This window comes from Oncorhynchus kisutch, linkage group LG17, assembly GCF_002021735.2.
Source record: "Oncorhynchus kisutch isolate 150728-3 linkage group LG17, Okis_V2, whole genome shotgun sequence".
NCBI lineage: Eukaryota > Metazoa > Chordata > Actinopteri > Salmoniformes > Salmonidae > Oncorhynchus > Oncorhynchus kisutch.
Window position 1 is genome coordinate 40,501,095 of NC_034190.2, and position 13,695 is coordinate 40,514,789.

A 13,695-nucleotide genomic window follows, 5' to 3' on the forward strand; every position below is an offset into this window, starting at 1 on the left:
ACAACACTTCCTATTGTCACGGTCGTCATATGGAGGAGACCAAGGCGCAGCGTGATAAGCATACATTCTTCTTTTAATGAAGAAAGAACAAACTCTACAAACCGTGAAGCTAGTGCAGACAGGCAACTAAACATAGAATAAGAACCCACAAACTACCCAATGAATATGGCTACCTAAATATGGTCCCCAATCAGAGACAACGATAAACAGCTGCCTCTGATTGAGAACCAATCTAGGCAACCACAGACATATAAACACCTAGACTTACAAAAACCCCTAGACATACAAAAACTAAACAAACCACCCTTGTTACACCCTGACCTAACCAAAATAATAAAGAAAACAAAGATAACTAAGGTCAGGGCGTTACACCTATGCATCATGTAAATACTCTAAAAGCAGTTCATCTCAATATCTAATGCCCTTCATCTGCATTGATCTGATAAACACAGGATCGGTGTAGTATTTCATCAAATGAGAGACTTAATTCATTTCAACCAGTAGAGAATGTGAAACGCTTTATTGAAAGAAGTTCATTATCCAAGTGTTATAAATACATGCATTATAAATATACTTGTAATATTATAAATACAAGTTCAATCTGTACTTCAATGCACATCTGTTGTGCATGATAAAAACAGAAGAAGAAAGAGGTGGCGAGAGAGGTGTAAAAGACAGAAAGGGAAAGAGGTAAGAACGTAGGAGCAGGGATATGATTAATGAATCAGTGCTACCCAAATATTCTCTCAGTTTATCACAATTACATAAGTGTCTCTAGTCGGCCCGAAGGTTATCTTAAGAGCGGGTGAGGTGGCAATGATGGGACTGGGTGTTGGCATCCTCTCTCATCAAAACATGTCTGCAGATGAGAGAGAGAGAGAGAGCAAGTTTCAGCCTTGTGTTTTTATTTTTTATTCTAACATTGTTAGTCATCATAATCATCAGGAGGTGAAATGCAAAACTGACCTTCAAATCAAATCAAATGTATTTATATAGCCCTTCGTACATCAGCTGATATCTCAAAGTGCTGTACAGAAACCCAGCCTAAAACCCCAAACAGCAAGCAATGCAGGTGTAGAAGCACGGTGGCTAGGAAAAACTCCCTAGAAAGGCCAAAACCTAGGAAGAAACCTAGAGAGGAACCAGGCTATGTGGGGTGGCCAGTCCTCTTCTGGCTGTGCCGGGTGGAGATTATAACAGAACATGGCCAAGATGTTCAAATGTTCATAAATGACCAGCATGGTCCAATTATAATAAGGCAGAACAGTTGAAACTGGAGCAGCAGCACGACCAGGTGGACTGGGGACAGCAAGGAGTCATCATGTCAGGTAGTCCTGAGGCATGGTCCTAGGGCTCAGGTCCTCTGAGAGAGAGAAAGAAAGAGAGAAAGAGAGAGAGAATTAGAGAGAGCACACTTAAATTCACACAGGACACCGAATAGGACAGGAGAAGTACTCCAGATATAACAAACTGACCCTAGCCCCCTGACACATAAACTACTGCAGCATAAATACTGGAGGCTGAGACAGGAGGGGTCAGGAGACACTGTGGCCCCATCCGAGGACACCCCCAGACAGGGCCAAACAGGAAGGATATAACCCCACCCACTTTGCCAAAGCACAGCCCCCCACCTTGTATCATTATCTCTGGGACTACTGCATTTCTATGTGACGCTATAATATAATAGTGCAGACACAGACAACTAGACATAGACAATAACCCACAAATTACCCAAAGAATATGGCTGCCTAAATATGGTTCCCAATCAAAGGCAACAATAAACAGCTGCCTCTGATTGAGAACCAATCTAGGCAACCATAGACATACAAAACACCTAGATAGTAAACAACCCCATAAACATACAAAACCCCTAGACAGTACAAAAACACATACATCACCCATGTCACACCCTGACCTAACCAAAATAATAAAGAAAACAAAGAATACTAAGGTCAGGGCGTGACAAGAGGTCTGTCATTTTTTATCATAGGTACACTTCAACTGTGAGAGACGGAATCTAAAACAAAAATCCAGAATATCACATTGTATGATTTTCAAGTACTACTCAGGCCCAGAAGCTAAGATATGCATATTATTAGTAGATTTGGATCGAAAACACTCTGAAGTTTCAAAATCTTTTTGAATGATGTCTGTGAGTATAACAGAACTCATATGGCAGGCAAACACCTAAGAAAAAATACAACCAGGAAGTGGGAAATCTGACGTTTGTAGTTTTTCAAGTCTTTGCCTATCCAAGATACAGTGTAAATTTGGTCCGATTGCACTTCCTAAGGCTTTGACTAGATGTCAACAGTCGTTAGAACCTTGTTTGAGGCTTCTACTGTGAAGGGGAAGTGAATGAGAGCTGTTTCAACCAGGTGTCTGGCAGAATGCCATGAGCTAAGTCATGCGCGTGGTCATGAGAGTGAGCTGTGTTCCTTTAATTTCTTAAGACAAAGGAATTGTCCGGTTGAAACATTATTGAAGATTTATGATAAAAACATCCTAAAGATTGATTCTAAACATTGTTTGACATGTTTCTAGGAACTGTAATATAACTTTTTGGACTTTTCGTCTGAACTAAGCGATGGCGCATTAAGCATTTGGATTGCTGGGCTAAACGTGCAAACAAAAAGGAGGTATTTGGACATAAATTATGGACTTTATTGAACAAAACAAACATTTATTGTGGAACTGGGATTCCTGGGAGTGCGTTCTAATGAAGATCATCAAAGGTAAGTGAATATTTATAATGCTATTTCTGACTTCTGTTGACTGCACAACATGGCTGTCACGTTCTGACCTTTATTTCCTTTGTTTTGTCATTATTTAGTATGGTCAGGGCATGAGTTGGGGTGGGCAGTCTATGTTTGTTTTTCTATGATTTGGGTATTTCTATGTTTTGGCCCAGTATGGTTCTCAATCAGAGGCAGGTGTCATTAGTTGTCTCTGATTGAGAATCATACTTAGGTAGCCTGGGTTTCACTGTGTGTTTGTGGGTGATTGTTCCCATCTCTGTGTTTGCACCAGATAGGACTGTTTTGGGTTTTCACGTTTCTTGTTTTTGTAGTCAGTTGTTCATGTGTACATTTACGTATTAAAAGAATCATGGACACTTACCACGCCCATTTTGGTCCTCTGATCCTTCTCGCCTCTCCTCTTCAGATGAAGAGGAGGACATCCCTTACAATGGCGCATATCTGTATGGCTTGCTTTGGTGCATGAGTGCTGTACTCAGATTATTGCATGGTGTGCTTTTTCCGTAAAGCTTTTTAAAAATCTGACACAGCGGTTGCATTAAGGAGAAGTTACATGCATAACACTTGTATATTTTATGAATGTTTATTATGAGTATTTCTGTAAATTGATGTGGCTCTCTACAAAATCACTGGATGTTTTGGAAGCAAAACATTACTGAACATAACGCGCCAATATAAACTGAGAATGTGGGATATAAATATAAACTTTATCGAACAAAACATACATGTATTGTGTAACATGAAGTCCTATGAGTGCCATCTGATGAAGATCATCAAAGGTTAGTGATTAATTTGATCTCTATTTCTGCGTTTTGTGACTCCTCTCTTTGGCTGGAAAAATGGCTCTGTTTTTCTGTGACCAAACATAATCGCATGGTATGCTTGGTAAAGCCTTTTTGAAATCGGACACTGTGGTGGGATTAACAACAAGTTTATCTTTAAAATGGAAGCACAGAAGTAATTTAGCTGGTCTGGTAGGCAACTGGGCAACTCTCGGCTGTGCTTCCCTTTGTAGTCTGTAATAGTTTGCAAGCCCTGCCACATCCGACGAGCGTCAGAGCCGGTGTAGTACAATTCGATCTTAGTCCTGTATTGATGCTTTGCCTGTTTGATGGTTCATCGGAGGGCATAGCGGGATTTCTTATAAGTTTCCGGGTTAGAGTCCCGCTCCTTGAAAGTGGCAGCTCTACCCTTTAGCTCAGTGCGAATGTTGCCTGTAATCCATGGCTTCTGGTTGGCGTATGTACGTACAATCACTGTGGGGACGACGTCCTCAATGCACTTATTGATAAAGCCAGTGACTGATGTGGTGTACTCCTCAATGCCATCGGAAGAATCCCGGAACATATTCCAGGCTGTGCTAGCAAAACAGTCCTGTAGTTTATCATCCGCTTCATCTGACCACTTTTTATAGACCATGTCACTTGTGGTTCTTGCTTGAATTTTTGCTTGCAAGCAGGAATCAGGAGGATAGCATTATGGTAAGATTTTCCAAATGAAGGGCGAGGGAGAGCTTTGTACTCGCTGTTCTCTGTGTGAGGTGTAAAGGTGGTCTATAGTTTTTTCCCCTCTGTTTGCACATTTAACATGCTGATAGAAATGAGGCTAAACTGATTTAAGTCCCCGGGTCACTAGGAGCGCCACCTCTGAATGAGCATTTTCCTGTTTTCTTATGGCGGTATACAGCTCATTGAGTGCGGTTTTAGTGCCAGCATCGGTCTGTGGTGGTATGTGGACTGTCACGATCGTCGTAAGAAGCGGACCAAAATGCAGAGTGGTATGTGTTCATGATGATACTTTAATTAAAGAAAGCACTGAACACTGAATACAAAACAGTAAACGAATAACGACCGTGAAGCTATAATAAGAACTGTGCTGACACAAGCAACTAACATAGACAAATCACCCACAACCCACAATAACAAAACAGGCTACCTAAATATGGTTCCCAATCAGAGACAACGACTAACACCTGCCTCTGATTGAGAACCATATCAGGCTAAACACAGAATCAGACAAACTAGACATACAACATAGAATGCCCACTCAGATCACACCCTGACCAAACAAAACCTATAAGCATACAAAGCAAACTATGGTCAGGGCGTGACAGTACCAAGGTGCGGACTCCGGCCGCAAAACCTGAACCTATAGGGGAGGGTCTGGGTGGGCATCTGTCCGCGGTGGCGGCTCTGGCGCTGGACGGGGACCCCACTCCACCATAGTCTTAGTCCGCTTCTGTGGCCTCCTAGGAACGGCGACCCTCACCACCGACCTTGGACTGGCAACCCTACTAAAGGACCCCACTGGACTGAGGGGCAGCTCCGGACTGAGGGGCAGCTCCGGACTGAGGGGCAGCTCCGGACTGAGGGGCAGCTTGGGACTGAGGGGTAGCTCGGGACTGAGGGTCAGCTCGGGACTGAAGGTTAGCTCAGGTCTGAAGGGTAGCTCAGGACTGGCTGATGGCTCTGGCAGCTCCTGGCTGGCTGGCGGCTCTGGCAGCTCCTGGCTGGCTGGCGCCTCTGGCAGCTCCTGGCTGGCTGGCAGCTCTGGCAGCTCCTGGCTGGCTGGCGGCTCTGGCAGCTCCTGGCTGGCTGGCGGCTCTGGCAAGCTCCTGGCTGGCTGGCAGCTCTAGCAGCTCAGGACAGACTGGCGGCTATAGCAGCTCAGGACAGACTGGCGGCTCTAGCAGCTCAGGACAGACGGGAGACTCTAGCAGCTCAGGACAGACGGGAGACTCTAGCAGCTCAGGACAGACGGGAGACTAGCAGCTCTGGACAGACGGGAGACTCTAGCAGCTCTGGACAGGAGAAAGGCTCTGGCAGCACTGGACAGGCGGGAGACTCTGGCAGCTCAGGACAGGAGGACGGCTCTGGCAGCACTGGAGAGGAGGAAGCACCTGTAGGCAGAAGACAGAGAGACAGCCTGGTGCGGGGGGCTGCCATCGGAGGGCTGGTGCGTGGAGGTGGCACTGGATAGACCGGACAGTGCAGGTGCACTGAAGCTCTTGAGCACCAAGCCTGCCCAACCTTATCTGGTTGCATGCTCCCGGTAGCCAGGCCAGTGCGGCGAGGTGGAATAGCCCGCACTGGGCTGTGCTGGCGAACCGGGGACACCATGCATAAGGCTGGTGCCATGTACGCCGGCCCAAGGAGACGCACTGGAGACCAGATGCGTAGAGCCGGCTTCATGGCACCTGGCTCGATGCCCACTCTAGCCCGGCCGAAACGAGGAGCTGGAATGTACCGCACCGGGCTATGCACCCGCACCGGGGACACCGTGCGCTCCACAGCATAACACGGTGCCTGCCCGGTCCCTCTCGCTCTCCGGTAAGCACGGGGAGTTGGCGCAGGTCTCCTACCTGACTTCGCCACACTCCCCCTGTGTCCCCCCCAATAAATTTTCGGGCTGACTCTCGGGCTTCCAACCGCGCCGCCGTGCTGCCTCCTCATACCAGCTCTGCTTTGGGGCGTCGATATTCCCCTGGCTGTGCCCAGGGTCCTTTTCTGTCCAACTCGTCCTCCCATGTCCATGAGTCTTGTGATGCTGGTTGCTGCTGCTGCTGCTGCCCGTTACCACGCCGCTTTGTCCAGTTGTGGTGGGTGATTCTGTCACGATCGTCGTAAGATGCGGACCAAAATGCAGCGTGGCATGTGTTCATGATGATACTTTAATTAAAGAAAGCACTGAACACTGAATACAAAACAGTAAACGAATAACGACCGTGAAGCTATAATAAGAACTGTGCTGACACAAGCAACTAACATAGACAATCACCCACAACCCACAATGACAAAACAGGCTACCTAAATATGGTTCCCAATCAGAGACAACGACTAACACCTGCCTCTGATTGAGAACCATATCAGGTCAAATACAGAAACAGACAAACTAGACATACAACATAGAATGCCCACTCAGATCACACCCTGACCAAACAAAACCTATAAACATACAAAGCAAACTATGGTCAGGGCGTGACATGGACAGCTACGAAAAATACAGATGAAAACTCTCTAGGTAGATAGTGTGGTTTACAGCTTATCATGAGATACTCTACCTCAGGCAATCAAAACCTCGAGACTTCCTTAGATATCGTGCACCAGCTGTTGTTTACAGGACGATGGCAAAGGCAGGTTAGCCACTCGTCGCCTGATCCTCACAAGGCACCCTGATCTTTTTCCGCAAAATCTCAATTTCCTTCTCCAACAAATGACGAGGATCTGGTTCTGGTTGGGTGTATGTAATATATTCCTCCTCTCCGACTCTTTGAAGAAAAACTCATTGTCTAATCTGAGGTGAGTAATCACAGTTCTGATGTCCAGAAGCTCTTTTCGGTCATGAGAGACGGTAGCAGCAACATTATGTACAAATCTAGTTACGAACAACGCGACAAAACAAACAAATAGCATGGTTGTTTAAGAGACGATAAGAAGGCAGCCATCCCCTCTCGCGCCATCACAAAACTCCAGGCCCCAGTGAGTAAAAATTGCTCCAAAGCTCTGGGACCTACTGGTGCCAGCAGTCTGCTTGCATTTGTCAGTTATCGTCAGGTATGTATCTTGATTTAGGAACGTTTCTTGGGATACTTTGATGTGTAAAGTGGGTGAGATGCGCAGTCTGTGTTTGACTTTGTGAATTTTGCGATGTTTGAGTTCATAGAGAAACTCATTGTCCAAACCTATGATGGTGCAGCTGTAATGGAATGTATTTGTATTTTACAGCCAAGTCCCCTCCAGTTCCCTGAATAAGAGGTGATGACTACTCCACTCCACTACCTTTGTTAACTTTCTCCTGACATGAACTGAAGCCACTTCTCATGTGCCCGCTCATCCACTGGCACATTGAATGCTTACCCTCCATGCACTGTGAGTACCCCTATACATTTTCTCTCATTCCTGTATGTAGTCAATCACATACACAATCACATTATTACAAATCAATGATTTTACTCCTTGCTTGGACTAAATCATTCTTAGCTCCTTTGTCTAACTGTGTAGTGTCTAGTGTTATTGTTTTTTGTCTTCCCAGTCAAATCCTGTCCTGCACTGGTCAAGCCTCTGAACACCTCAACTCATTCCTCATACCCTCATTCAATCACTGCGTGATCTCTTTCCCACATGGTGTAGGTAGCTCTCTCATTCCCATTCCCCATAATATTGTACTATAAATGTCTTTATTAAATGCTTTAAGTTAAAATAATTAGTCTTTGCCGATTTTTGAAACACACTTTGTCGTCTCTGTGCGTTACGCGCCTATGGCGTGGGTCTCCTAGCCTCCTCAATTTTTCAAGTCACCAGCCTCCACTGGTCCCCATGAGAGACAGAACACTAAGGCAATCACGGTGCGACGCTCTGTATTTTCTGCTGGTTTGCCCCACCACCACAGAAAGCACTATGCTAAGCTGAAACACCTGCATTTTGGAGACTCAATGATATATTTATTTTTTACATTGGTTGCGAACTGATATGTTGACACGTATTAATGGCAAAATAACTTGCAAAAAAGGCAAGCCCAAACATTTCTGGGATCTTTTATGTTGTTGCTAAAAATATGGGGCCCTGCCCTGAATGATGGGTCGCCACTGCCAGACAGTGTTTCTTGAGACTAGCAGAACAAAAATATAAACGCAACATGTAAAGTCACCCTTACCCGTTCCACAATGGCCTTGGTCACACCTGTCGGTGGATTTCTTAACTGATCTTCCACCTTCACAGGGTAACACCACGATCCTGGTCATTGTGGATCGTTTTTCTAAGTCCTGTCGTCTCCTCCCTTTGCCCGGTCTCCCTAAGGCCTTACAAACTGCGGAGGCTCTGTTTACACACATCTTCCGGCCCTATGGGGTGCCTGAGGATATAGTGTCTGACCGGGGTCCCCAGTTCATGTCAAGGGTCTGGAAGGTGTTCATGGAACGTCTGGGGGTCTCGGTCAGCCTTACCTCAGGTTTTCACCCCGAGAGTAATGGGCAGGTGGAGAGAGTTAACCAGGATGTGGGAAGGTTTCTGCGGTCTTATTGCCAGGATCTGCCGGAGGAGTGGGCGAAATTCGTGCCCTGGTCAGAGATGGTCCAGAACTCACTACGCCACTCCTCCACTAACCTTTCTCCCTTTCAATGTGTATTAGGGTATCAGCCGGTTCTGGCTCCATGGCATCAGAGTCAGACCGAGACTCCTGCGGTGGACAATTGGTTCCGGCGCGCGGAGGAAACCTGGGAGGTCGCCCACGTCCACCTTCAGCGTGCCATACTGCGGCAGAAAGTTAACGCAGACCGTCACCGCAGTGAAGCCCCGGTGTTCGCACCAGGGGACAGGGTCTGGCTCTCGACCCGAAACCTGCCCCTCCGCCTGCCCTGCCGGGAGCTGGGTACGCGGTTTGTGGGGCCGTTTAAAGTCCTGAGGAGAGTGAACGAGGTACGTTATAGGTTACAGCTACCCACTAATTACCGAACGCATTAACCCATCGTTACATGTGTCTCTCCTCAGGCCGGTGGTGGCTGGTCTGCTCCAGGAGTCTGAGGTGCGGGAGGTTCCTCCATCCTGTCTAGACATCGAGGGGGTCCCGGCGTACTCCGTGCGATCCATTTTGGATTCGAGACGTCGGGAGAGGGGCCTTCAGTACCTCGTGGGCTGGGAGGGGTACGGTCCGGAGGAGAGATGCTGGGTTCCGGAGGAGGATGTATTAGATCCTTCCATGCTGCGAAAATTCCCCCGCCTCCATCCGGATCGCCCTGCGCCTCGCCCTCCGGGTCGTCCCCGAGGCCGGTGTCTGCTCCATGCAGACACGCAGCTCTGGCTGCTCCATGCAGACTGGCAGCTCTGGCTGCTCCATGCAGACTGGCAGCTCTGGCTGCTCCATGCTGACTGGCAGCTCTGGCTGCTCCATGCAGACTGGCAGTTCTGGCTGCTCCATGCAGACTGGCAGCTCTGGCTGCTCCATGCAGACTGGTAGCTCTGGCTGCTCCATGCAGACTGGCAGCTCTGGCTGCTCCATGCAGACTAGCAGCTCTGGCTGCTCCATGCTGACTGGCAGCTCTGGCTGCTCCATGCAGACTGGCAGCTCTGGCTGCTCCATGCAGACTAGCAGCTCTGGCTGCTCCATGCTGACTGGCAGCTCTGGCTGCTCCATGCAGACTGGCAGCTCTGGCTGCTCCATGCAGACTGGCAGCTCTGGCTGCTCCATGCAGACTGGAAGCTCTGGCTGCTCCATGCAGACTGGCAGCTCTGGCTTCTCCATGCAGATTAGCAGCTCTGGTGCCATCAAATCCCCGACACGCTCCGTCGGGCGAATATCGTATCTAAAGCACCAACCTAGAAACTCCCTCATAACTCTCTCCTCCACTTTCCCCATTAACTCCTTCACAGTCTCTGCTTCACTCACCTCCAACACCGGCTCTGGTTCTGGTCTCCTCCTTGGCTCCTCACGATAAACAGGGGGAGTTGGCTCAGGTCTGAACCCTGACTCTGCCACACTCTCCCTGAGCCCCCCCCCCCCCCCCCCCCCAATACATTTTTGGGGCTGACTCTCGGGCTTCCATCCGCGTCGCCTTGCTGCCTCTTCATACCAGCGCCTTTCCGCTTTCCCCGCCTCCAGTTCTTCTTTGGGGCGGCGATATTCTCAAGGCTGTGTCCAGGGTCCTTTTCCGTCCAATATCTTCTCCCACGTCCAGAAGTCCTGTGATCGCTGCTCCTCACGATAAACAGGGGGAGTTGGCTCAGGTTTGAACCCTGACTCTGCCGCACTCTCCCTGAGCCCCCCCCCCCCCAATACATTTTTGGGGCTGATTCTCGGGCTTCCTTCTGCGCCGCCGTGCTTATCTCTTCGACTCCGTTCTCCTATAGCCCTCTTCACACTGCTCCAGCGAATCCCAGGCGGGCTCCGGCACTCTCTCTGGGTCGACCGCCCACCTGTCTATTTCCTCCCAAGTCGTATATTCCAACCTTGGTTGCTCCTGCTGCCGCTGCCTGTCACCACGCTGCTTGGTCCTGGTGTGGTGGGTGATTCTGTTATGGTTTTCTTCCGTCGAAGGAGAGTCGGACCAAAATGCAGCGTGGTTAATTCGATACATCTTTAATGAAGACGAAACACGAATAATACAAAAACAATAAATGTAACGTGAAAACCGAAACAGCCTAAACTGGTGTAAACTAACACAAAGACAGGAACAATCACCCATGAAACACTCAAAGAATATGGCTGCCTAAATATGGTTCCCAATCAGAGACAACAAGAATCACCTGCCTCTGATTGAGAACCGCCTCAGGCAACCATAGACTTTGCTAGAACACCCCACTAAGCCACAATCCCAAAACCTACGAAAACCCCCCATACATAAACACAACACAAAATAAACCCATGTCACACCCTGGCCTGACCAAATAAATATAGAAAACACAAAATACTAAGACCAGGACGTGACAAATAAGAAATAGATAGATATAGATAGGTAAGTTATAGGTTCAACAATAGTTGAACACTCACACACACACACAAAAAAAAGCATAAAAAGGAGCTAAAAATATATATATATATTAATTTAATTCCATACAATTTAAAGTCTACTCTTTTATTGTTTAGCACTTTAATATTTCACTCTGCACTGGCACTTTTTAAATTATTTTAAGTATGGAACTGGCCGATGGGCTAAATAAGGGTTATGACTACAGTTAAGGGGATGTTTGGACATAAATAGCTTGTAATTAACTAATTAATTAATTAATACTTTATTATCCCATAGGGAAATTTGTCTGCAACAACATATTCAAATTCCCCTATGGGACAATGAGGTGTTCATTCATTCATAATTAAGTGCAAGCTATTTATGTCCAAGCATCCCCATAATTGTAACTCTTATTTAGTCTTTCAGCCAGTTGCACACTAAAAATAATCCAATCCCTATTATAAATACAGCATCAAACACCTTTGCTGCAGTAAAGGGAAGGCAGTTTGCCATAAAACATCTATCAACATAGTATCATGAAAAAGTACCCAGTTGTCATACTTGAGTAAAAGTAAAGATACCTTAATAGAAAATGACTCAAGTAAAAGTGAAAGTCACCCAGTAAAATAATACTGCAGTAAAAGTCTAAAAGTATTTGGTTCTAAAAAAGTTAATGTAAGACTCGGCGCTGGAGACAGGAAGCAGTTACATGGAATAGACGTTTAATTTAACCAACGAACAGGACAGCGATAGGACAGGAACACACACCGACATTAATGCATACACGGGGAACACACAGAGGCAACAGACAGATAAGGGGAGGCAATCAAATAATGATGGGGTTCAGGTGAGCCCAATGATGCGCTGCTGCGCGTGATGGTGACCGGGGATGAAGCGCAGGATGCGCGTAACGATGGTGACAGTTGTGCGTAGGGAAGGCGGTCTGGCGCCCTTGAGTGCCAGAGAGGGAGAGCGGGAGCAATCAGTAAAAGTAGAATATTTTATCATATATTACGCAAAGCATACGGCACCATTGTATTGTTTTGAAAATGTACGGATAGCCAGGGATACATTCCAGCACTCAAAAGATGTATTTGTGTTTAGTGAGTCTGCCAGATCGGAGGAAGTAGGGATGACGTTCTCTTGATAAGTGTGTGAATTGGACCATTTTCCTGTCCTGCAAAGCATTCAAAATGTAACAAGTACTTTTGGGTGTGAGGGAAAATGTATGGAGTAAAAAGTACATTATTTTCATTAAGAATGTAGTGGAGTAAAAGTAAAAGTTGTCAAAAATATAAATAGTAAAGGACAGATACCTAAAAAAAACGACCTAAGTAGTACTTTAAAGTATTTTACTCAAGTACTTTAGCCACTGATAGATCCTATTCTCAGGGCAGCATGCCAAGTTTGAGATGTAGTCAGTAACAAGGCAGACATATGCAACAGGTTTTACTGACTCAAATAAGTCTTCATGTTGATGGCCATGTCCGGGGGTGTCCTCGGATGGGGCCACAGTGTCTCCTGACCCCTCCTGTCTCAGCCTCCAGTATTTATGCTGCAGTAGTTTATGTGTCGGGGGGCTAGGGTCAGTTTGTTATATCTGGAGTACTTCTCTATATCTGGAGTACTTCTCCTGTCCTATTCGGTGTCCTGTGTGAATTTAAGTATGCTCTCTCTAATTCTCTCTTTCTCTCTTTCTTTCTCTCTCCCGGAGGACCTGAGCCCTAGGACCATGCCTCAGGACTACCTGACATGATGACTCCTTGCTGTCCCCAGTCCACCTGGCCGTGCTGCTGCTCCAGTTTCAACTGTTCTGCCTTATTATTATTGGACCATGCTGGTCATTTATGAACATTTGAACATCTTGGCCATGTTCTGTTATAATCTCCACCCGGCACAGCCAGAAGAGGACTGGCCACCCCACATAGCCTGGTTCCTCTCTAGGTTTCTTCCTGTTTGGGGTTTTAGGCTTGCTGTTTGGGGTTTTAGGCTGGGTTTCTGTACAGCACTTTGAGATATCAGCTGATGTACGAAGGGCTATATAAATACATTTGATTTGATTTGATTTGATGGACCAACACACATGGGTAAGATTATTTACTTCAGAAATAGAGTGCATCCCAAAGGGCTCAGGTCAAAAGTAGTGCAGAATATAGGGAATAAGGTGCTATTTAGGATGTGCACTGTCCGAAGGAGATGCTTAACATTATATATAACATATATTATGGCGCCGGAGGGGGTGGGTGCCATTTAATTGGCTCTTAACCAACTGTGCTATTTTGTTTGTTTTTTCACATTGTTTGTAACTCATTTTGTACATAATGTTGCTGCTACTGTCTCTTATGACCGAAAAGAGCTGGACATCCGAACAGCGATTACTCACCTCAAACTGGACAAAGATCTTTTCTTTAATGAGTCTGTGAAGGATATACTGCTTTGTCAAGACAAGGCCCAAAATATTACGGACTACAAAGGGAAATGCCACCGCGAGCATCC